The 26,623-nt window shown below is 33.4% G+C and overlaps 2 pseudogenes; both read right to left on the bottom strand.

Annotated features, from left to right (window-relative positions):
- Positions 1 to 4,346: 4,346 nt before the first annotated feature.
- Positions 4,347 to 13,758, bottom strand: LOC111988952 (probable inactive purple acid phosphatase 27; annotated as a pseudogene).
- Positions 7,133 to 9,807, bottom strand: LOC136070791 (uncharacterized; annotated as a pseudogene).
- Positions 13,759 to 26,623: the final 12,865 nt, after the last annotated feature.

Raw genomic sequence — 26,623 nt, 5'->3', positions numbered from 1 at the left:
AGTGGCACAGATGCACAAACATGTGTACCATCTATTGCTCCAACACAATCCTAATTTTCGATAGACATAATGGTTTAAAATTACACAAATCTTCACAATTTACAAAAATACACAAGTCGCAATATTTACCTTAAAATATGGGTAGAACCTTCTACTATTCCTTATCTCTGGGGGTGTATCTTCGCTACGCAGTCTTATTAGAGCTCTATATAATTTCAAAACCCCCCTAAGGACGACCTTGAAGTATCTATGAACAGTCTCAGTTAATCCATAGATCCGACTACCCATTACACGGAACCTCACATTATGACCAATAACGTGTAAGAAAATGAACACTTGTTCCGTAACAAACATGTGAATAGTCGGGCATACATGCTCCCCCTCAGTGAGGATGTGACATAAGTGGTGGAAAGCTATAGGCTTCATCCTAAGTTGATTCACACAATTTATCTCACTTCCATGCAAAATACTATTCATGTATTCCCCTCTCTCGGTTGCATGATTAACATAAGGTGTCCTAGGCAATCGTCTACGTCTACGTCGCAATTTCCTTAACAATGCAACCCCCACAAGGAGGACAGATGCAACTGAGGCAAGAATTGCGGCTTTGGTTTTTTTTTTTTTCATCTAACAAAATCACAAACACTATGGTCTAAGAGGTATGTAAACAAGCATGCTATTGATTACACAGTAAATAAAAATAACCACAAACAGAAAACATCCAAACCACATTGATAACGAGTACCAAATCACACTGCATTCTATTTACAATCAATATTTACACCGTCACAATACCATCACATTGATAACTGCACATTGATATCATCACAATACCATCACATTGCATTCTATTTACAATAACCTATATACCCAATGCACCTTCAATTAAGGTTTAAACACACACATATTCTACTGTAAGAAAATAATAACACCAACATGAGTTTTACAAATGTAAGATAAATGATGAAAAAAATCATACAATTTTTAGTCATGTCTTAAGCTTGAAAGTATACATAACCCAATAGGCAACTACATAACATTTGCTACATCAAAGTATACATATCAAGCTCCAAAACTGTATACAAAAAACCCAACTAGCCAAATTCTATAAAAAAAAATTAAAAAAAAATCACAGCAAAAACATTGATCACCCTAAACCCAATCATCAATAATACACAGTTTAAATAAAAAAATGAATAATTAAAAAAATTAAATAAAAACAGTAAATAATTATATAAATAAATATATATATATATATATATAAAATGCGATCGAATCCGAGAGGTGGGTCGGGAGGATGGGTTGTGAGGGGATGTGGATTGGACTTGTGTGCGGATCGGAGGTGAGGTGTGTGGATTGGAGGAACGGTCAAACGGAGAAGGAAAAGTCACCGTGGGTCTGCGTTTGGCTCGGTGATCGGACTACCTGAGGGAGAGGATCGAGTGGCTAAGCTCGGCGTGACCCGGAGTGAGCTGGATCAGTTTGAGTGGCTGGATTGGTGGTTGTGCGAAGGCTGAGCTCTCTTCTTTCTCGGTGTGAGTGGCTAGATTGGTGGTTGAGGTGAGGTGAGCTCTCTTCTTTCTCTAGCTCTCTTCTTTCTTGGTGTGAGTGGCTAGATCAGTGGTTGTGCGAAGGCTGAGCTCTCTTCTTTCTCGGTGTGAGTGGCTAGATCGGTGGCTGAGGTGAAGTGAGCTCTCTTCTTTCTCTAGCTCTCTCTCTTGCGCATGACCCGAAAATGGTTTGAAGGGAAAATGAAAGTGTAAAACCATTTCCGAGTCAAATGAGTAAATTACTGGTCAAATGAAACTAATTTTCCGGAAAATTCTATTTTCGGTAGCTGCCAAACATGCGGGTCAGGTGGAAAATGATTTCCTGAAAGCGTTTACCACCAAAACAAACGGACCCTAAGTATATGAAAGTATTTTCTTCCTGTGCATTATGTTTTTCTACATTCCTATTACATAGGTTCTCCTTATATAATTTTTACTTGATTTTCCTTCCTTTTGAGAGGCCACTGGGTTGATAAGCTCAAGGAAAAAGTCCCATTCTACTAAGAAACCTGTAGCGTAGCTTATGTCTCCAATATGGAAGATGGAGTCCACATTTACAGAATTCACTTCATCAGTCACAGCTTTAATCACTGAGACCGATCCTGGCTATAAGTTCAGGAAATTATTAAGAACATCCTAAATATGAGAATATGGAGAACATATATAATTAATAGATTATACTTTCTTCACTTTGGTGAGGATGTAACTTTCTTTCTTTTTGCAAAAAAGAGTTCCAATTATAGGGAGAAATCCTTTAATTTAGGGGTAACACCAATATGGGGGTTAGATGTTTCAAACACGGCCCAAAACCTCAAATATTTCACGAGACCTTAGAAACTACTAAGCCAACTCCCTAAAATTTTTATAAAAGCCATATTAGTTTTTGTTAAACTGGTACCCTTAATCCACTCGTGAAGATGTGATAATCGTACATTGGTAGATGAAAAATGTGTAATCAATGCACATAAACTTTTGACATTCAACAATATATTTTTAATATATACATTATAGAATTTAAAATTTATGTGGTCCCTTCAATGATTATTGTTTTTTATCATCATGCTAAAACACCAATAAATTTTATAGTTTATTACTGGATTATTTTAATGAGTGTCATAAGGACAAAAAAATTATGTGAATTTGCTCTGTTATTTGATTTGATTTACCTACTGCCTTTTTCCTGAAGTGTTTGTTGCCTCTGCCCCTAGTGCTCAGTCTGATGGCTGCGTGGGGAACCTGTTACTTTGGACGTTGGAGGAGCATTAACTTCAGGATCGTGCACCATATTTTCCATTATGGGGCGGCTAGGGTTTGCATGTGAATTATTTCCATCATAATTGCCTAGCATTGAATATCCGTTGAAAACCAAAGTCTGACTTGGAATATTTAAAATCTCATCAATTTCATTGATTTTGATTTCAAATAATTTTGCTAAATCAACGGCTTCTCTGTTTAATGACATCGCATTAACTTCCTTTCCCACAATAAGTGGAGCTTTAATAGGTGACAGTCCGTTGGAGATAGGGTCATTAATTGGCAATAATTCGGGCTCCAAATTTGATTCTGACAACCTGCCCCCTTCATTGCTTTCAGTTACGTCCGTTACCAAGTCTGCCTCTTCCCCGCCATTACTTCCTTCAACCCCGTTCTTTGTAACCGTTGCTGGTTGGACTTCCCTAGCCGGGCCTTGTTCCGATAATTCAACCACCGGAGCTTGGTTGGGCACCACCTCAGAAGGCTCTGAATTGACATAAGATTGCTGTCGTTCGTAGAAACCTGGGACGTAGACGACATTCTTCCAGCCAGTCGTATATGTCCAGCGAGAAGGTTCCTTTGCTCTCAATCCAAAGACTACAATCTTTGTCGCTGTGATTCAGCCGACCACACCAAAAACAAATTTCGGCAAGCGCTCGTACTTAAAACTAACCCAATGCTTCTCACCATTCTCCATGGTTATAACCCTTCCTCGACAAAGGGGTGGGGTAATGTCGATACTAACTCGGACCCGAATAAAGTATCCACCATCATCATCAACTACCTTGGTTGATTTTTGCACTTCTCCCACTATGTCACAGATTCCTTCAGCAACTTTTGTGTTCATAAACCGTACCGGGTTATTATGGACCTGCACCCAAAAGAGTGCTTTTGTAAACACCAAGTCGCGAACTAGGACATCTGTGTCATATCGCTGTAACATAACTAAGTATTTGTCAAAACTCCAAGGCTGGCTTTGAAGGATTCGATCAACATCGTTCAAGTTGTCAAAGACGAAGAGAACTCTGTGATCTTTCTGATTTTGGATCTTGAAACCCTTTGTGGACCTCCACAGTTGCTTGAAAGTCCTTGCCAGAATCTCCATATTCAAGAAACGTGGAGTCAAAAACTGTGCCGCGATGATAAACTCTCCTGATTGTTGATCCTTTTGAAGAACAAACCCAGTGTTTTCTCTGTCTGACAGTGAGAAGTTACTCCATTTATCTGCCAAATCCTCCATGGCTCACAGAAGGTGATGGAATACTCAAGAAAAGATACATGTTTCCCTTTAACCCAAAAAAAGAAACCCCAACAAGCTCTAGAAGTAAACTTGTTACCACTAGAGAAGACAAAAACTCTCCTTCTAAAGAAGGGACTTAACAACTTCTACTGCCTCATTATTCTTGACTTGTTATCATTATAGACATTCATCATTAATTAAGTTAATCTTATAAAATAACATAAAATAAAAAACCTTTGTTCGGAACAATTTGACAGATGAACATTTGATGACATAGTAAATTATGTGATAAATTGTGAGATGCTAACCATACCTTCCATATTTGTAAAAGAAGTTGCTTGAAGGCTGAAGTCCCGTCATCACTGCTGTATGAATGAAGCCTGAGTCATGTCACCCGAAGTCTTTGGCCGGACTCGATAGAGTCGAACCTATAATTTTCAGTTTCATACACAAAAAATAATCTAATTAAGTAGAAGATGGACAATTAATTGGAGATTAAAAAGAGAAAATCAAATTGGCTTAATATAGATAAAATAAATATATATATTTTTTATATATAAATAAGGGTATTTAGACATTTTTGAGTATTTGACTATTCCCTTGGACATGTGCAGTCCCCTCGTCTCACACACACACACTAGGGTTATATAACAGAAATCTTTAACATACCATTGTTTGGATAATTAGAAGGTGGCAATATAAATTAACTATGGAAAAGGGAACTCACTACTGCACATATCATCTTGTGTAAATGTACTAACTACAGAATTTTGTGACATGCCATCTCCATATTGCACTTGCTGAGGCTTCTCATCCCCACTAACCCATGTTAATCTTATCTGTACCACTAGCCAATTTGTAAATGTTCAAAATAAGGAACCTTATGTTGGCTTTTCTCTTTGTATCTATCTCTGTTTGAAAACCAAATCAAGAACAAGTATTTTTTATTTTTTATTTTAAAAGCTCCTTACCAATTTCCCAATTGAATCTATGCTTGAGAGATGTCCATATCATATTTGGATTAGTAAAATCCAAAGGGTTCAACCTAGTCAGAATGCAAGGTGTGTCGAAGCCACTAGCAAAGAACACAAATTCAATGTTGGTTCTTATATTAGGCTGCGTTTGAATTGGTGGTAAACCATTTCAGGAAATCGTTTTCCACATTTTCCGCGTGTTTGGCTGTTACGGAAAATAGAATTTTCCGGAAAATCACTTCCAATTTTCCCTTAGACAACGGAAATGGTTTTCAGTTCCTATTTTCACTTCAAAGTATTTCCAGAGAGAGAGAGAGAGAGAGAGAGAGGAAGGAAGAAAAGGAGAGAGCCCAGATCGCAAAGAGAGAGCCCAGATCGCCGGTGCGAGTTCGCCGGCGAACCCATCTTCGATCACCATGAAACCCATGATCGCCACGCAAAGAGAGAGCCCAGATCGCCACGAACCCATTGTCGATCGCCACGATCGTCGATCGTTGATCGCTGGTGCGACTTGCGAACCCAGAACCCACGATCGCACTTCCAAAACCCATCGTCGATCGTCGATCGACGATCGCCAGTGCGACTCGCGAACCCAGAACCCACAATCTGACCGGATTTGATTTTTTTTCTTTGGTTTTGTTTCTGTTTTGATCGCCGGAGTTTGCTGTGATTTTGAAATTTTTTGTAATAAAATTTGATTGGATGCTAAGAAAATAGCTGAGAAAATGTGAAAAATGTATAGGAAAATAACATTTTCAGAATAGAACCAAACACATGAAAATATTTTCTACAACAATTTTCATTATGCAACCAAAACACTTAAAAATATTTTTCCTTTCCAGAAAATAGCATTTCTGGAAAATAGACTATTTTCCAAAAAATATTTTATGGGAACCAAACACAGCCTTAATAACATGAAATGTCAGGGAACCACTGCAAGTGGCCACCACACATTTACCAAGCATAGATTCCTGGCATTCCTTCTTCGTGCAATTGAGATAGTTTGGATCATTTTTCACGTATTGAGCCTGAGATTTTACATAAACATATATAATATATAGTTTTAGAAGTAAATTTTAAGCATAAGTTTATAAGTTCAAAGTTATTTTGGTGGCTGGAATATCCATGTTTTGTGTTTAGTTATATTCTTCTCTATAAGTAAAAGAAACCATATATATCAATTATGTAATTCAATGGTTTGGACAATCAACTACATATGTGAAAAACCACAAGGAATGTACATTATTATAAGATAGAATGATACATATGTTGATAATAATGTTATAGTCAATTGTTTAAGTCACTCCAATGCAATTTCAATTATTTGCTTGGACTTTTTTAGTTAACTATGACACATTACCTACCTACCTACCTACCTGAATGTATTAAATATATGCGGCCGTTCTAAACATTAGGGTCCATTTGGTTCGTGTAAAATAATTTCCGAAAAATAAATAATTTCTGGAAAAGGAAAATGCTTTCAGGTTGTTTGGCTATCTCGAAATTCGTTTTACGGAAAATCAATTCCAGTGTTTGGTTCATTCAAAAATTTTACGAAAAATACTTTCCATTTTCCGGAAAATCAATTCCCATGTTTGGTTCGGTCAAACATTTTACGAAAAATGTAGGACATTTTTTTATGGAAAATCAATTCTCATGTTTGGTTTGTGGATCATTTTACGGAAAATATGAAATGCCTTACAAATTCCTGCTCCTGCATTACCTAGACAAACCTGTAACAATACAAAACTAATCATCCACTTCAACATCAAAAATAATCATCCAAATTCAAACACCTGCATTGCCTAGATATATCTGTAACAGTACAAAAATAATCATTCACTTCAACATCAAAAATAATCATTTAAATATACCCATAATATTTATATAAAAACAGCCACATCAGTCATTCACCATTGGCATTACACCTCCATGGTGTACAAAAATGATACCTACTCGTGGTATCTGAACAGTACAAATACATAATTTAGGCAATTGTATCGTCCCAATAATACAAAAGGCTAAATATTTAATACAAATGGCAGGTCGATACTAGTACTACGACAAAAGTTAATTCCTAAAGCTACCAGCACAATCAACATGAAACAGACAAGTCAAAGTTGTGCGAACAAAAAACCATCCAACCACAGCTTTCTCAGCCTAGCATTCTTGGCTAGAAATCCCCGTGCTGCCTTCTGATTTTCACAAAGATGGTCAAACGCAGTTGCGAGCATGTCTTCACTATACCCATCCGCCATTATAGCCATGACCTCATTGTAAAGAGCTATGTAATCCATCGGGCCCCAGTTGATTTCTTTCAGAGCCACAACTATTTCCTTCAACTGGTCAGACAGATCAGTCAACACACTATCATCAGCATTAGAATGTGCACGCCCTTTTTTACGAGACTTGGAAATTCCTGACCTAGTGGTGGATGACTCGACTGCATTCTTTCTTTTCTCGACCACACCTTCCTCCACATTGTCTGCAACAAACTCAGCATTGTCTCCATTGTCTAGCTCATTCTCAATATCCACATAGGACTTAAAAAAGCCACCCGTGGCTATGTCCTTCCCCACAACAATAGTTAATTCATCATACATCTCAATTTTTTTGTTTAGATACTCCGCATGCTTTCGATGCGCCTGTAAGGGAGAAAGGAACGTATAATAACAATGCAATAATTACTTCACTCATAAATTCAATATACATGCCAGTAAATGTTTTAGGTCAATGATAAATAAAAAAATCTGTTATTATTTGAAAAAGAAAGTGGGTGTCCATCTTTGTCAAATTAAACATAAAATCATGGTATGGAGTAGATGCTGAGTTTAAACATCTAAATATGGTGGTGTGACATTACTCTTGGACTATGGACAGTAAACCGTACTAGGCAGGATTAAGGTTAAGCATTACGATTGTGGACCCATTTAGTACCCTTAATTCTTTGGATAAAGTTTACTATGATAAAGTTTACTTGACACAATTATATAACTTACTAAAACTTCATCTAACCTCTAACATTTAATTCATAGATGCCTTCTTTGAAACTCTGAATATCTTTTCAAATAATTCTTTGCCTTCAATTTCCAAACTAAAATGTCAATTTCTAGACAAAAACATATATTATCATTTATATTAAGAAAATATAGTTGGAAGCCATACCATGACTTCTTCTTGGTATGTCTTTGCGTCACATGTTATCATTTTTAGGTTATCATCCCAACCAAAGCCACTCTTCTTTCGAAGTTTCTCAATAGTGGACCACATGGTCCTTAGAGTCCGCATCCGATTGTCAACATAGAGGGGTGACACTCAACCCCAAATTGGGAAGTTATCTCCTTCGCTACAAGAGCAAAGGAGCCTACCTTAAAGGTGCTAGTCGGCTTGTTGCCCTTTGCAGCCTCCTACGCAAGTATCTTAAGCATCATTTCATGCATGGGTGGCAACCACCTGAACTGTTTGTTGCTGCTCACCTTCTCTTTGCCCTTTGACACTACTACATATGAAAATTGTATAGTCAGAATAGCATTTAGTAATTACGCTTAGAATACGAACAACAAATCAAACACACATACAACCACGCTTATAAATGTGCACAACAGAATGAAACATGCTAACACTAGAAATGACAATGTAATACCATCAAATAACAATGTAATGCTCAAAATACGTTTTCATTACACCAGAAGTCTATAGTAAATACATTGTCTTTACAAAAAAAAAAAAAAAAACACATATTACAATCATAGAAATCTAAATAAAGTACTACTCTCCACTCCTGATATAATCAAACCACATAGCTTGGCATATCTCATCTCTCTTAGCATTTCACGATCTACTATCTTCAACGGACTCCTGACGTGATTGTGTTTCTTGTTAGGGGTCACTAGACTTTACTTCATTCATTGCATCTTCCATAATATGGTCATGTGGTTCAACCCCCATAATGTGATTATGAACTACATAACATGCTAACACTACTTTCACTTAGGTTTCAAAAGACCAAAATGGTTCTGCATCCAACACTCGCAAACATTTCTTCAACACTCCAAACCCTCGCTCAATGGTAGTTCTCAATGAAGAGTGTCGGAGGTTAAACAATTCTTTCTCATTCTCAGGAGGACAATCACTAAACTTTTTCAAGTGATATCACACACTCTGATAAGGTGACAATATTCCATTTTTATTACTATACCCAGCATCACCAAGATAATATTTACCTACATATATTCAAAAATAAAACCAAATCACTACTATGCTTAGGAAAACGCACAATATTTATTAAACTAATAAACCCAAAAGGTGAAGTAATCATATAATACCGTCGGGAATTGAAAATCCCCCTGGCCTAGCAAATGTATCAGTTAACACACGTGAATCATGTGCACTGCCTTCCCATCCAGCCAATACATAAGTGAACTTTAAGTCAAAACTAATGGCAGCTAACACATTTTACATGGTTCCATCTTTGCGACCACGAAATCTTCCTTGTATTTCAAGTGGCACAGATGCACAAACATGTGTACCATCTATTGCTCCAACACAATCCTAATTTTCGATAGACATAATGGTTTAAAATTACACAAATCTTCACAATTTACAAAAATACACAAGTCGCAATATTTACCTTAAAATATGGGTAGAACCTTCTACTATTCCTTATCTCTGGGGGTGTATCTTCGCTACGCAGTCTTATTAGAGCTCTATATAATTTCAAAACCCCCCTAAGGACGACCTTGAAGTATCTATGAACAGTCTCAGTTAATCCATAGATCCGACTACCCATTACACGGAACCTCACATTATGACCAATAACGTGTAAGAAAATGAACACTTGTTCCGTAACAAACATGTGAATAGTCGGGCATACATGCTCCCCCTCAGTGAGGATGTGACATAAGTGGTGGAAAGCTATAGGCTTCATCCTAAGTTGATTCACACAATTTATCTCACTTCCATGCAAAATACTATTCATGTATTCCCCTCTCTCGGTTGCATGATTAACATAAGGTGTCCTAGGCAATCGTCTACGTCTACGTCGCAATTTCCTTAACAATGCAACCCCCACAAGGAGGACAGATGCAACTGAGGCAAGAATTGCGGCTTTGGTTTTTTTTTTTTTCATCTAACAAAATCACAAACACTATGGTCTAAGAGGTATGTAAACAAGCATGCTATTGATTACACAGTAAATAAAAATAACCACAAACAGAAAACATCCAAACCACATTGATAACGAGTACCAAATCACACTGCATTCTATTTACAATCAATATTTACACCGTCACAATACCATCACATTGATAACTGCACATTGATATCATCACAATACCATCACATTGCATTCTATTTACAATAACCTATATACCCAATGCACCTTCAATTAAGGTTTAAACACACACATATTCTACTGTAAGAAAATAATAACACCAACATGAGTTTTACAAATGTAAGATAAATGATGAAAAAAATCATACAATTTTTAGTCATGTCTTAAGCTTGAAAGTATACATAACCCAATAGGCAACTACATAACATTTGCTACATCAAAGTATACATATCAAGCTCCAAAACTGTATACAAAAAACCCAACTAGCCAAATTCTATAAAAAAAAATTAAAAAAAAATCACAGCAAAAACATTGATCACCCTAAACCCAATCATCAATAATACACAGTTTAAATAAAAAAATGAATAATTAAAAAAATTAAATAAAAACAGTAAATAATTATATAAATAAATATATATATATATATATATAAAATGCGATCGAATCCGAGAGGTGTCACAGTTTAAATAAAAAAATGAATAATTAAAAAAATTAAATAAAAACAGTAAATAATTATATAAATAAATATATATATATATATATATAAAATGCGATCGAATCCGAGAGGTGGGTCGGGAGGATGGGTTGTGAGGGGATGTGGATTGGACTTGTGTGCGGATCGGAGGTGAGGTGTGTGGATTGGAGGAACGGTCAAACGGAGAAGGAAAAGTCACCGTGGGTCTGCGTTTGGCTCGGTGATCGGACTACCTGAGGGAGAGGATCGAGTGGCTAAGCTCGGCGTGACCCGGAGTGAGCTGGATCAGTTTGAGTGGCTGGATTGGTGGTTGTGCGAAGGCTGAGCTCTCTTCTTTCTCGGTGTGAGTGGCTAGATTGGTGGTTGAGGTGAGGTGAGCTCTCTTCTTTCTCTAGCTCTCTTCTTTCTTGGTGTGAGTGGCTAGATCAGTGGTTGTGCGAAGGCTGAGCTCTCTTCTTTCTCGGTGTGAGTGGCTAGATCGGTGGCTGAGGTGAAGTGAGCTCTCTTCTTTCTCTAGCTCTCTCTCTTGCGCATGACCCGAAAATGGTTTGAAGGGAAAATGAAAGTGTAAAACCATTTCCGAGTCAAATGAGTAAATTACTGGTCAAATGAAACTAATTTTCCGGAAAATTCTATTTTCGGTAGCTGCCAAACATGCGGGTCAGGTGGAAAATGATTTCCTGAAAGCGTTTACCACCAAAACAAACGGACCCTAAGTATATGAAAGTATTTTCTTCCTGTGCATTATGTTTTTCTACATTCCTATTACATAGGTTCTCCTTATATAATTTTTACTTGATTTTCCTTCCTAAATGACGTGGCAAAGCACAACTAGTCAACTATAAATTTATAGATAATAGTCTTTAGCCAGTAATGCTACAAAATAATCGTTACCCTTTTTATGAAAAATTACAGAATATTTTGAGAGTAAAATAAATGTGTGTTCATTTCTATCACATGAATAATTGATCTCCCTATAAATTTAATTAGTGTGACATGCTATTATGTAGAGAGAGTACGCAATTATTGTACCTCCATAGTATTCTATTATTACCCTTCATAATTTTCACTATCAATTTCATAATTATTAATATGACAAATTTTAATTGGAATTACGTTTATTTGCACCAAGGAAAACACACATGCCACCTCAACAATTATTATTATTATTATTCAATTTGTTTCGACATTAACATTTTCCGAAAAATAATTTATTTTTCAAAAAGAACTTTTTAGAAATTATTCCATTTTTCCATGTTTGGTAGCAATCTTAAAATAAGTTGAAAAATTATATCTTGACTTCTCTTATTTAGACTGATGTAATATAGACTTGTTTTTCAAAATAATAATAATAATAATAGTAATGGAAAACAACTCTATTTCATACCAAACTAAATAAGATAAATTAAGAAATAATTTTCCTTTAACTTTTTTTTTATGATAATTTTCCTTTAACTTATTTTTTTTATGATACTACCAAATACCAGAAAACAATGAAAATTATATTCTCATAAGGTTTTCAATCGAAACAAACAAAGCATTATTGCTTTTTAACAAAGCATATCATCATTTCATTTGAGCAACCTCACTTTAACATAAACTCATCATTGGAATTACGTTTTTTTCACCAATGAGAATAAACATACCAATTTATGTGGTCCCTTCTATTATTATTATTATTATTATTATTATTATTATTATGTCCTTAAACTTATTGCTATCTAACAAAACATGTCAGTCATTCCATTTTTCATTTATTTTGTTCATTTCATAAAAAAGTAAAAATTAAAAACCTTCTATACAATCTGCATCTTTACTAGTGCATGCTTGACTTTCAAATTTAGAATCGTAATACCTTAACAGGATACTGGCATAGCAAAGGAAGATCACTAAGGTCACCAGTTTGGACATAATAAGCCTCACTCAATGGACAATCTGTGACACTGCATTTATATATTAGAGAACAAATTAATAAACAAACTTAGTAACATATAATCTAAATAGCATTATTGCTTTTTAACAAAGCATATCATCATTTCATTTGAGCAACCTCACTTTAACATAAACTCATCATTGGAATTACGTTTTTTTCACCAATGAGAATAAACATACCAATTTATGTGGTCCCTTCTATTATTATTATTATTATTATTATTATGTCCTTAAACTTATTGCTATCTAACAAAACATGTCAGTCATTCCATTTTTCATTTATTTTGTTCATTTCATAAAAAAGTAAAAATTAAAAACCTTCTATACAATCTGCATCTTTACTAGTGCATGCTTGACTTTCAAATTTAGAATCGTAATACCTTAACAGGATACTGGCATAGCAAAGGAAGATCACTAAGGTCACCAGTTTGGACATAATAAGCCTCACTCAATGGACAATCTGTGACACTGCATTTATATATTAGAGAACAAATTAATAAACAAACTTAGTAACATATAATCTAAAGAATATATAGATGACATTAAATGTGTAAGTTTTGTAAAAGGTTTCTATATAATTCTTACTTGGAAGAATATGGTGAAATCATGGCAACCCAATCACTACTAGAAGGAAGTAGAACTCCACTAACAGTAACCGTGAGGTATTCTTCATTTGACAGGGAAGAGTTTGGATCAACACTAATTTTTAGATAAGGGTTTGGATCGTCACACTAGAGCAACTTTCTTCTTCTGTTTAATACACGAAAGTCCGATATTGCAGTGTAATTTCGGTGCTCAGCCATGGAGATGCTAGCCAAAGGATGCAACCATGATGAAGAAGAAGAAGAAGAACCATGAATGACAGTGAATAAGAAGAAAATTTTAAGCAACCAAGGGGTGGAGTTTTCCATTAAAGAAGGCGGCAATGGACCAAGAAAAATAAAAACTAAGAATAACTCAAAAGCTCTTATCTAAAGTTGAAGAAATTGTTATGGTTTTTGGGTTCTCATGATCTTAACTTTGCATTTGTTTTCCTACTTCTCTTTTTATGTCATTCTCAGTCTTGAAACTATGGAATATAATGGTAGATCCAAAACTTAGAGAATGATGCTGTTAAGGATACTATGTATAATGCATAGACACAGCTAATGCATACATATCTAGGCGAATTGTACTAGGGAAGTTTGGTTTTGTAACATGATATTGTTGGTTATGTTAATGATTTATGATTGAGATATGGCAACTCTAGCAAATAGTCTTTTTTTTTTTTTTTACTTGTATGAATTGTCTTGATGCATGTGCTGATGTGTGCCTCTTTACTTTGACTTCTTTTTCGTTATCACCTCATATATATATATATATATATATGATCCATAGAAAGTTTTGTCCAAGACTCCTAATTGTCTAAACGAATACGTTTTAGCTAGATTGTTTATCTATCGGTAATATTCCATTTTATGACTTTAATTAAGGGTTTGTATTTGACTTCAAAACTAGATAATTACTAGAAAAGTGGTGTTTTTTTTAAGAGGAGGTATACCACATATCGGCTACATGTATTCTCTCTCTCAAGGTAGGTGGGTCCCACACATCAGTGGGGTCCACCTACTCTAAGAAAGAGACTATATGTAGCCAAAACATGGTATAATTTCCACTTCTGTAGTTGCAAGTTAGCAAGATTAATGCCATAAAAGGAGTTGTCTTTGACTTTAACATGGTTAATTGGTCCTCAATCAAATAACATAGTTTAATTATATTCATTCTAGAGGGAGGTGATGACAAATAATTTTTTCTTTCTTTTTTCAAATTTCTAATGTGGATATTCCTTTGTGAATGGAATCAGCTAGAGTTTGTCTATTATAGTTTATACAAAGACTATCTGTCCAAGCAATCTCATTTTTTCTGATGATTTTCAGATTTCACTAATATTCAAAAGCATCACATAATGTCACTTTTGAGGATTCGTCCAATAAAATTTATGTGAAAACATGATGAAATGGGTTTATCAGATTGACCAAGGGTTTGTATCTTATATACTTTTAGTTTTAAGAAAGAAAAATAAGTTTGAAACTGATATACGTTATCAAATTAGGAGATAATTTAGGAAATATCAATTAAATAATATTATTTAACTATATATATATTACAAATTTTATATTTTAAAATTTATTTTTCTTACTTTTTGATATGCAAAATTGTGATGCAACGATTAGTAAGAATTGCTCAATAGGGACGGGATCGACAAAAAAAGAACAACTATTTGATGCTAATATGGCAGCCAAATGGGGTGTTCTAGCTAGGTTGGTTACTTCATGGTGATTCCACTTCATTGGGTGATGTGTTTACACAAGCAAGTGGAGAGATATGGTTGATTTTCATACCTCTCCAATATTTCAAGTAGTTCATTCTGAAATGCCTTATCTAGTATCCAAGTAGTTTGTATAGAAGGAACATGATCCTATCCATTTTGTCTATTGCATAAAAGGAAAGGATCTTTTTCCTACATAAAATCATTACTTATTTGTATTTGAGTTCTATCGGTTTTGAATATTTGATCATTTAGTTAGGAAGATGATACATTGAAATATTGAATTGACCAGAAGCTTAAGTTGATATATCTACAAAAGAGAACTTGAATAGGCTAATGCATAACTGCATAGGAAAGCCGATTGAAGAAACTAGTATCTAAGGAGAATATGGAGACAAGTCGAGCATAACCTAGCAAGCACCTACACATATACGGGTGCAGTGCGGCAACAAGTCAATTTTTAAAAAAAGTAGGACACAATTATTTTTCTTACTTTTTGATATGCAAAATTGTGATGCAACGATTAGTAAGAATTGCTCAATAGGGACGGGATCGACAAAAAAAGAACAACTATTTGATGCTAATATGGCAGCCAAATGGGGTGTTCTAGCTAGGTTGGTTACTTCATGGTGATTCCACTTCATTGGGTGATGTGTTTACACAAGCAAGTGGAGAGATATGGTTGATTTTCATACCTCTCCAATATTTCAAGTAGTTCATTCTGAAATGCCTTATCTAGTATCCAAGTAGTTTGTATAGAAGGAACATGATCCTATCCATTTCGTCTATTGCATAAAAGGAAAGGATCTTTTTCCTACATAAAATCATTACTTATTTGAGTTCTATCGGTTTTGAATATTTGATCATTTAGTTAGGAAGATGATACATTGAAATATTGAATTGACCAGAAGCTTAAGTTGATATATCTACAAAAGAGAACTTGAATAGGCTAATGCATAACTGCATAGGAAAGCCGATTGAAGAAACTAGTATCTAAGGAGAATATGGAGACAAGTCGAGCATAACCTAGCAAGCACCTACACATATACGGGTGCAGTGCGGCAACAAGTCAATTTTTAAAAAAAGTAGGACACAATGCGACAGGATACGTTTATTAATTAATTATTAAATATATTTTTATTTAAATTTTCTATATATTGCTAAACATTTTTTTAATATAATGATAATATCAATTTAAGATAATAATAAAGTGAACACATATTAGTATTATTATTTAGTAATTAATATAATAATTAAGTATTATTGATGTACTTAAACAATTATAATAATTTTTTTTAAAAGCAAAAGATGACAGGTTTACAACTAAATATATTTTGCTTTTCACAATTATCAAAAGTTGTTTGAAATTTGAATTGTCATAATTAACTTCACGTAGGTGGCTTGTTAGGGCACACTGCCACAAACAAAAAGTTGCAATTATCTAAAGACTTTAAACTCTAAAGTCTAAAGACAAAATTTATAAGAAAATGAAGGAGGAGCAGAGGTTACTGTGTTCTTAGTGTGGAAGAAGAAGACGACATTGAAGAAGGGGAGGGAGTATGATCGCCACCACGCAAGGACGGAGCTATTCATTAGCCTTGGCCCCCCTAGATTTTTTTTTTTTTTTTTTTTAATACTATACATATTTTCCTAAGATTTTATAATTTGGCCAAAAAAATTCTTCTTGGCCCACCAGCATATAATCCTCAGCCCCTTAAACCCAAAAATTAATTTTCCAAACAAGAACAAAAAATTTTAGCCTAAATAATAACAAAAAATCAACCCAAACAACAAAATTAAGCTCAAACAACAACAAAACAAATTGATCTCTGGCCCATTTTTTTGCCCTTCAAATCACATATCTTACTTCTATTAAAAACAAAATATCTAATTTCATACTAGTACCAGTCAAATATGTTAGTCTCGTTTCCTCTTTGCTTCGACTACACAAAAACACAAGCCACACCCATAGTTGCACTCCATGCCGATAAGGCTCATCTGCATTTTTACATTTGGTACTCTCTCAAAGAACCTCTCTCTCTTCTGGGTTACTTTCTAGGGTCACTTTCTCACTCTTTCGTATTCTGTATTTGATTCCAACATGAGTAAAGTTACGTGTTTTATATTGAGTTTAGTGCGTATGGCGTAGTGGGGCTAATGGCCCTAGCAGGGTTGCTTTCTCTTATTTCTAGTTTGGAAGGTTTATATCAAAATTCATATACCATTAACTAACTCAGTATTAGAATTAGTCTGTGGAATCCTAGCTCAGTATTATAATAAGATTAAGATTCTTAAAAAAAATAAATAAGAAAATTAAAAATGCTACAACACATGGGCCGTGATACACTATTCAATTATCAGTGCACATATATACAATTAGTTAATTTCATGATGAGAAGTTGTAAATATATCATTAGTAATTGTTTGTGTATAGATTGGAGTCATTATTTTTTTTAACTTAATAGCTTAGAATCGTGATATTTGGTTTTCTCTTTGCCTGTTTATCATATATATTTTGCCTTTGTTTTTCTTTTTATATTCTTATTTACTTAGCTACAATTATCTAGTGTTTTCTCATTTGTTGATATTTTGTTAATACTAATTAGCTACTAATTTGAAGTTTCAAAAAAAAAAAATTCTATATTTTTGTCCCCTCAATTGGAATCCTAGCTTTGTTCCTAGCAACACGAGATAACTGCCAAAACAATGGCAACAATAACACTTGCTATTTTTTTATTGATTACTTCGTTTTTCTTTTGTATTATCTTTATTTCACCTAATTTTCACTTTCAGGCCGAAATTTGATTTTTTTTCTCCGCTTGTATCGGATTTTTAAAAAAATAAAAAAATTTGTCTGGGACGCACGTGCAACTGCGTCCAGGCTACACCCTGCGTCCAATCGCGTCCAACACAGGTAGGACTATCATTTAGCTGCACTTGTGCTTCCTAGAGCAGAACTAATTGAAAATTCAGGATGCCTTGATAGAGTGTATGCACTCACAAATTTGTGTTATTATAATAACCAATTGTTTTAATGTTTATTATAGACTAATTACATATACAACTTCTCTTGTATAACCACAACTAGTATACTTTCTATGCACTAAAGAAAGAATACTAGTTGTGGTTATACAGGAGATCTAAAATTTCAATGAACGATAAAAATTTTCAAAATTCTTTTTTTAATTCTAAAGAAGTCTGCTCACATCTTTTAAAGCTCCTTGAATTTATTTCACTCCTAATGCACCCATCAAGCAGTGAGAAATGGCTCTCCATATATCATAACTTTGATGACAATCCAAATATAGCACTACTTCCCCTTGTGTTCGAAATCATTGAAGCAGTCCACCAAATACAAAGCCATTGTTTTGCATGACAGTGAGAGACTTACAATTACGGAAGCCATTAGGCAGTTTCACGTTAGCAAAATTAATGGTCGTGATGGTCCATACAGCAATATTGGTAAAGTGGAGAAAATTGACTATTTTAGTAAGCTACCACAAATTTTGGTCTTCAAACGAGAGAAGCAGTCCACCAAATACAAAGTCATTGTTTTGCATGATAGTGAGAGACTTACAATTACGGAAGCCGTTAGTTAGTTTCGTGTTAGCAGAATTAATGGTCGTGATGGTCCATACAGTAGTATTGGTAAAGTGGAGAAAATTGACTATTTTAGTAAGCTACCACAAATTTTGGTATTCAAACAAGAGAAATCGGTTGCAAATGATGGACAGTTGGAAAATAAATCGTTCATTTATGAAACTAACATCATTCTCAAAGATGCTGACAGAACAATATGCTACTGTTTAGTTTGTTTATTTACTTGCTTTTCTTTAATCAATTAGTAATTAGTACAACATCAATAACTAGTGTTAAAAAATTTATTTGATAGAGAAAGTTTTATACATTGTATGGGGTGGTGTTGCAAGTAGATGGAAATTACGTCTCCTACATTTGACGTGATGATAAATGGGTGGGTTTTCTTGATCACAATGTAAGTCATATCTAACTTGGGATAGGTTATTATCAATAGACAAATATGTCTAAAAGAAGATTCACCACCTCTTTATAACCTTGTCATTAGATTTGCTGGGTTGATAAAATTCCACACGAAGAGGATCCATACACTACAAGAAAAAAGCCTTATTGCAACGAAACTTTTTGTTGCAATAAACTTCAAATTGTTGCAATAAACATCTATTGCAATGAAAAAATTTTGTTGCCCACCATTGCAATAAAGTAATAATTATTGCAATAAACCTCTATTGCAACAAAAAAATTTCATTGCCCAATAAAGTTTGTGGCATTAGATTATTACAACAAAAATTTCGTTGCAATAGTGTTTTGTTGCAAAACATTCGTTGCAATAAAATATTTTTATTATTATTAAAAATACTTTATTGCAACAAAAAAAATATTTCCACAAATAAAAATCAAGAGGGATTAATCTTTTACGACAAAGTTTTTGCAAGATATTGCAACAAATAAAATATTGATGTAATATAATAGTATTTTTAAGTCCTTGTTGCAAAAAAAAGTAATATACTTCAATGGTACACTTAATTTAGGCAATCGATCAAACCTAAATTAGTTGTTTTTCAATAAAATTGAAATTTAATACTCTTGCTTCTCATAAAAGAAAAGGACAACATTTTCAAACAAAATTTGTTGAATAGGAACATCCTAAAGTACAAAGATAAGTAGTGAGAAGTCAAATCATTGATATTTTAAACATTTAGAAATGATATGTAATCATGAATGAAGTCACTAGTACCGTCGTATAGCTTGTACAAACAAAAATTTCCATTTGCTCCTCTGATTCTTCACACCTTACTAATCCATTAACTAATGCTTGTACAAATGATATGTAAGGTGTATTTTGTCCTTCAAGTTCCTATTCTTTGACCTCCGCGGCCTGCTTTTCTTGATAAAAAGTTTATAGAAAATTCACACACATATTAATAATAATCCACATAAGCAAACTAGTTCAGAATAACTTTAGGGGAAAAAAAAGATATTAAAGCTTCAAATCAAAAGGAAAAAATTACAGGGTAATAATCTTTATCTCTCCCATCCATGTTTTATCATTTGTTATTTTATAAGAGTCTACAGCTATTGTGTAATGGGAAATTTCTTTGGCGGCAATTTCAGCCAGTTGTTCCAACCCAGCAAGGACAGACATGTGGTCCATCGGCATCTCAGCAATTTCAGCCTATGGTACAGGGGTTTCCCTCAAATGTTGCAATGCCTGCTAGTCTGAGTCAACCAAGGGTCCCTCCTGTAACAAATCATGTGCCTGGCCTGCCCCAAAATGATATTAGTGCGTTGTCCCAGATCCAACCAACATCTCAAATGCTTGCACCAGTTGTACCTGGGCAACCTTGGTTATCCTTTAAACATCAGAGTGTAGCCTTTGCGACACCAATACTGCAGACTGGTCAAAAACCTTCAATCATCCCTCTTACAGATTCTGTAAGTGTTTTTTTGTTGTTACATTTTATTTCATTCTAATCTCTTCAATTAAAAAGTTACCAGGGTCACATATTTTCTTCTTCCTTTTCTTTGTGTTTTACCATTTTTTTTATGTGCTTTTCAAGTTTCTTGAAAAAAATTATTCTTGTTCATGAAGTATGAAATTTCTCAATAATATTTAATACATATTAATATCTTATTAATTTGGAGAAGTGATGCTTCTTTGTTTTCGTTTTTTTCAATCTCATCATTGCATCCTCATGCTATAGAGAATTGTCAATGTGATCCCGAGTCTCTATTTTATTAATATAGAAAGTGGATTCAATCACCTAAAACTTCTTGGTTGAATTAATGTATAACTAAGAAGATGACAAGGTTGCAATTTTTTCTTTAGACTAGGTTTACTTGCTAACTTGTGTGGGTTATTGATCATTGCACCATATAACTTGTGACAAATAAAAGTACAAATTTTAAACACATAAAAACCCCATTTTAAACATTTGATTATGTATCATATTATGCGTATGATTTTATGATATGCATACTATATTGTATCATTCATGAGCACTTATGATGCGCCCTTGCGATATAGAACTATTTAGTGTAGTAATGGATTAATATAATTTAAACAAAATGTAATCCAAGTGAAGGGCAAATTGCCTGAGAGGTGAGGTTCTTTATATTTCCAACAACCTAAAGGGAAATTCAGTAGTATGAATTAAAGGGTAGATAACTGGAGCGGGAGGTTAGTGATATTTTGCAATAACCAACCCAAGTACACTGGAAATGTACTACAGTGGCTGAAATTAAGCAAATCGTGAGAAACTTTGAATTAGGATTCTGATTATTGCTTTGATATGATACTAATAAATTTTTGCATCTAGCGTTAGTCCTTGTGCATTGATTTATCTATTTTTGTTTTGTGAAAACTGACTAGTTATAGTTTTGGAATCTCTAATTTGGATTTTCAGGCAGTAACTGTTCCTAGCCTTAATCAACACTTCTTATCTGATTGGCAAGAGATTAGGTAATTTTTTGCTATGGCTGCAGGTCCTATCATTTTTGCTTGTCTTCTGCAATGTTATTGACCTCATGCTTCATTGTAATAGCTTAACATTCCGATTTGAATTTTAGAAAATCTTGGAAGTGGTTGGTGGCATTTAGTGTTCTTTTCTTAGTAGCTTACTCCGATTTATTCTTGTTTTTTTTCTAGATATTATTACAACAAGAGGACAGGTGAGTCTACCTGGGATAAGCCACCAGAATTGATGGCCCCCATTGAGGTGAGTTAAATTACCAATTGGTTACTTTTGTCGTATTTTATTGTAATCTTCTTTTACTGGTTGAACATGCCATTGAAATTTAACTTATCCATCTTTCATGCTCATATATACTGTCTTTTATTTTAATTGATTTTCCCCCTCCTTTGTATCATTATTTTTGCATGCTTTTGTTTGTTTTTTTTACTTTTCTATGTCTATTTTGGTGTCTATGGTTTTCAAAGGTTGGTTCTACAAGTACTATTAGGTGCTACTTATTTTGGAGCTATGATTTGCTAGATCATTGTCAATTGCAACACCCAAGTTAAAAAATTGTAGGTGGATTCTATTATATTTCATATTTCTGAATTTTTTTTTTCCTTTAGGCTCTCTAGGTTAATTTGTAATAGAGATTATGGTGATTTATGTTCTACACATACAAATCCATGCTCAATTCTGTGTCTTTGTTGTGTTGGGCTGACTCGGTTGAGAGAAAAAAAATTTAAACAATGGCAACAAGAAATTATAATAAAAACTAGTCACTAACAGGTATAATGCATGGGAAAGTTATGAAAAAAAAAATGTATGTATGATAAATGCTTAATTAATAAGTATCAATAAATAGAAGTGAAATTAGAGAATTCATAAGAGCGTGTATCACTACAAGAAAAAAAAAAAAAAAACCTTACCGAAATTGGAGAATTCATAAGAGCATGTATCACTACAAGAAAAAAAAACCTTACCCCAATGTTGCAATAAACTTGAAATTGTTGCAATAAACATCTATTGCAACGAAAAAATTTTATTGCCCAACATTGCAATAAAAAAATAATTGTTGCAATAAACCTCTATTGCAACGAAAAATTTTTGTTGCCCACCATTTTAATAAAATTTGTGGCAATAGACTATTACAACAAAAATTTTCTTGCAATAGAATTTTGTTGCAAAACATTTGTTACAATAAAATATTTTTATTATTATTAAAAATACTTTATATGAACAAAAAAATATTGCAACAAATAAAAAGCAAGAGGGATTAATCACAAAGTTTTTGCAAGATATTGCAACAATAAAATATTGATGTAATATAATAGTATTTTTAAGTCCTTATTGCAACAAAAAATATCTACATACATGTAATATTTATTAACTTGTTATTAGTTTTCTCCAATATCTCAATAATTTTCCTTTTAAACAAATTTGTGAATTTTTTTTTTTAATTTAATACATTTTTGAGCTTTTAGTGAGCTATTTTATAGACAAATAGAAAGGCAAAAAGAATGGCTCAGGGATCTAATCATATTATATGCATTTAGAAATATGAAAATTTCATGATATTGTGACAATGTAAAAAGGCATGTTTCATGTTTACTCAAGAATATAAATATCGTGGGTTCCAGTTAGTTCAGCTAGTAAAGTCTTGCATTCTTAAAAAAAAAAAAAATGGTGAAGTGTCTGATGGTTAAATAAGAGATCTGAAATTCAATTCCTGCCTACACCAAAAATTAATTGGTGTCTTGGTTTGATGATAAAGAGCTATCATTAGGAGCAGACGCCATAGGTTAAAACTCTTTTAAAAAAAATGTAAATATTGTTTGATAAAAATAAAAATATCCTTAAATTATTAAATTTTTTTCCCTAATCTCTAAATATAGTATGTCTTTATTTGAAAACTCATTATTGGCAACTTTGTTTTAATTATACCATTTTTGATAAAAAAAAAATTGAAAGAAAAATATTCATATTATCAAGATTATAAAATAGGGGTAAAATTTTCTTTTTCGATATGGAGTTCTTAATAAATAAGACTTCTTTATTAAACAAGCATAACCTTCATCAGCCCTAAAAACACAAGACTCCAAGTATATTTACCTTCTATATTTTGAGAATTTTGCATCATGTTGTACTCGATAATTAATTGATTGACTTCCAAAATGTATAAGATTGGAACTTCCCAGAATTGTTTTTATGGGAATTATTACAACATACAATTAGTTTTCTATGCTTTCTTGGTATTCCTTATAACTAAATAGAACTTGATAATATTGAAAAAAGAAAAAAAGAAGAAGAAGAAGAAGAGAAAGCTAATAAGTTATAACTAATTTGAGCATTAAAATTCATGAGAGATAAAAAGAGATTGTTTGACATATAGTCACGTAAGAGATTAAATGGTTAATGGTGACAATCTAACATGCAGGAATTTTTTTTATAGAAGAACATGTGTGAAGTTGGTTTACAAAAATAAAAAGTCTAAATTATTACTTATTAGTGGAAATTAATTGTCAATGACAATTCATCACACTTAAAGTAATTTTTAAAAACAATTTACGGTTTTTAATTGGGTTAGGATTCTAGTAATCAATTTTTGTTTAAAGGTGGAGAAAGAATAAACAATTCATTTAATTTTTTTTTTTTTTTTCTGAATTTTTTTGAAACTAATTCCTATTATATTATCAAGTTTTTTTTTTTTTTTGAATATTCAAAAAAATAAAAATAAATAAAATATGGGCCTTCCTACTTCCTATAGCTGATCCTGCTGATAGCCTGATAGGCAAAGCCAGAGGATAATACAATGAGTAAGTTTAGGCCCAATGTCCAATTCATACATGACTAAGTAAATCACACTATCAATTTTTGGGCTACGCTTGTAGGTATCAAATGTACCAAAAAAAAAAAAAAAATCAAATGAATATTTGATTATGAATGTCTCTCTCCGACAGTCCAGTTCACTGTTTCAACTTTCAATATCAAAACCTTAATCTCTTCAAAAATCAAAGACAACCCATCTCTACAAAACCTTAATGGCTTTGAGAGTTCCTTTCTTGTCCTCTATAATCACCCCACTACCTCAAAAATTACATCCCAGTACTTTACCCTTCACAACCCTTTTGAGCAACAAACCCAGAACCAAATCTCGTGCGCCAAGAAAAAAATCAGCGATGCAGAGCTTGCGTCGGATTTGGCTTTGGAGGTGGCAAAGATAAACACCCATTTTGTGCAAAGAGAGGAGGCCATGAAGAAGAGCAAAGAGCTCCTGTTCACAGAGCTGTGCCAGTACCTTGCTTTGAAAGGAGAGGAGGTGAAGATGAAGTGGAGGAAAATGGATGAAGAGGAAAATGGGTTTTGGTTAAAGGTTTTGTTTCAGATTGGAGTATGGATTTTCATCCATTGTCTGCTAGGTCTGTGAAAGAGTTGGTTGAGGAATACTTGCTGGAAGAGAACCCATCTGCAAAATCTTCTCTTTCAGTGTTATTTCCTGGGTTGAAGAGATTAATGGGCTTTACACAAAACAAGTAAAGAAGAAAAAAGTATTGAAGATTGTATGTATTTGTGGGTATGAAATGATTGTGGTTTTCATTGGGATTTTCCATTCATAAGTTGAACTTCTTTGATATTTTTTGATATGGGGCTTAATTTTAGGTTGAATGTTTAAGGATTGCATTCTTTGAGAAGTTGGGGATGTAAGATAGGTTTATTAATTTATAACAGATTGAGTTTAATGGAAACAAAATTCTGTTGGTGTATATACAACATGATGTCTTGATTTGATAATATATCTGTTTTTTTTTTTTTTTTTCGCTTTTATGTATTTCAGAAACAAAAATTGTTTCTTTCTATTCGAAATATGCTATCCATGGAAATTTTTTTAAGTTATAATAAATGACTTAATAACATCCTTACGCTCAATGTTGTGAAAGGATAGATAGGATTGCAAGATGTGGTGGCCACCAGTTTTGTAATTCTCATCTAACTATATGCCGTCCTTTTTATTGTAGAGGCTTTCTAACAATTAAAATAGTCTATGCTAACTTCTATGGCTTTATCATTTTACTAATTACCTTCATTTGAGATAATGGCATTGTATAGTATAATTAATATATGCTTATCTGTCTATCAAAAAAGTATAATCAATACATATTTATCTTTCTATCAAAAAAGTATAATCAATTCATATTCTTATTGATGGATGTTTTCTGAATTGGATACATGACATAAGTGGTTGAAATGTTTTGCTCCTTTTTTCTTGGTCTATCCTGCTCAGTGAGGATTTTCCTTGGTTCTGACTTGATGAAGGTTTTGATTGTTACCCTAAATTTAAATCTAATTCAAAATGTTGTTAACTATCATAGTTTAAGCTGCGTTTATTCTTTATACATTTTGGGAATCGCAACCTTATAATTTACATGGTCACAACTAATTAAACAAAGGTGGCAGCCAAAACAGTCAATCTTGGCGATCAAGATGGGCTGCAGGGAATATATCGAATTGACGTCGGTGTTCCAGAAGATGGCCAACTTCTATGATGTCCTTGTTATTAGTACTAGCCCTTGGTATTCTATTTTTTTGCTAATTCACAGAAGATGTTGACTGAGCTATTTCTTATCTATATTTCACCTGGCACTTCCTTCTTCCATAATAATGGAATGGAGGGTGAGGTCATGGGTTTAAGACCCACTGGGTGCGCTTGTAACTTACCAATACAAAAATGTATCTATTTTCAAGAATTCTGAGTCAAACTACTTAAGGAGCCCTTCTAAACATCGAAATGCATTGTCATATCCTTGTTTAGCAGGTGTAGTCTAACTTGGTGATTTGCTTAAAGCTTGGCTTTTCCAGTTGGTGGACCCAAAAAGGCATGACCTGCATAAATTTATCATCAAGTATTAGTATTTTTTTTCTCCCTATAATAGTTCATTTCTTCTAACATGTTTACTTGAGGTGTCTACCCTAGAAATGAAAGAAGATGATATAAAGTCTGTAAAAGGAAGATGGTGGTTTGACAGATGTACCTGGTTGAAAGAGTCATATGAATTAAATGAAATGATC

Source organism: Quercus suber, unplaced genomic scaffold, assembly GCF_002906115.3.
Source record: "Quercus suber isolate HL8 unplaced genomic scaffold, Cork oak 2.0 scaffold_259, whole genome shotgun sequence".
NCBI lineage: Eukaryota > Viridiplantae > Streptophyta > Magnoliopsida > Fagales > Fagaceae > Quercus > Quercus suber.
The sequence above is the reverse complement of the archived record's forward strand: the minus strand, read 5'-3'. Positions and strand labels throughout refer to the sequence as shown.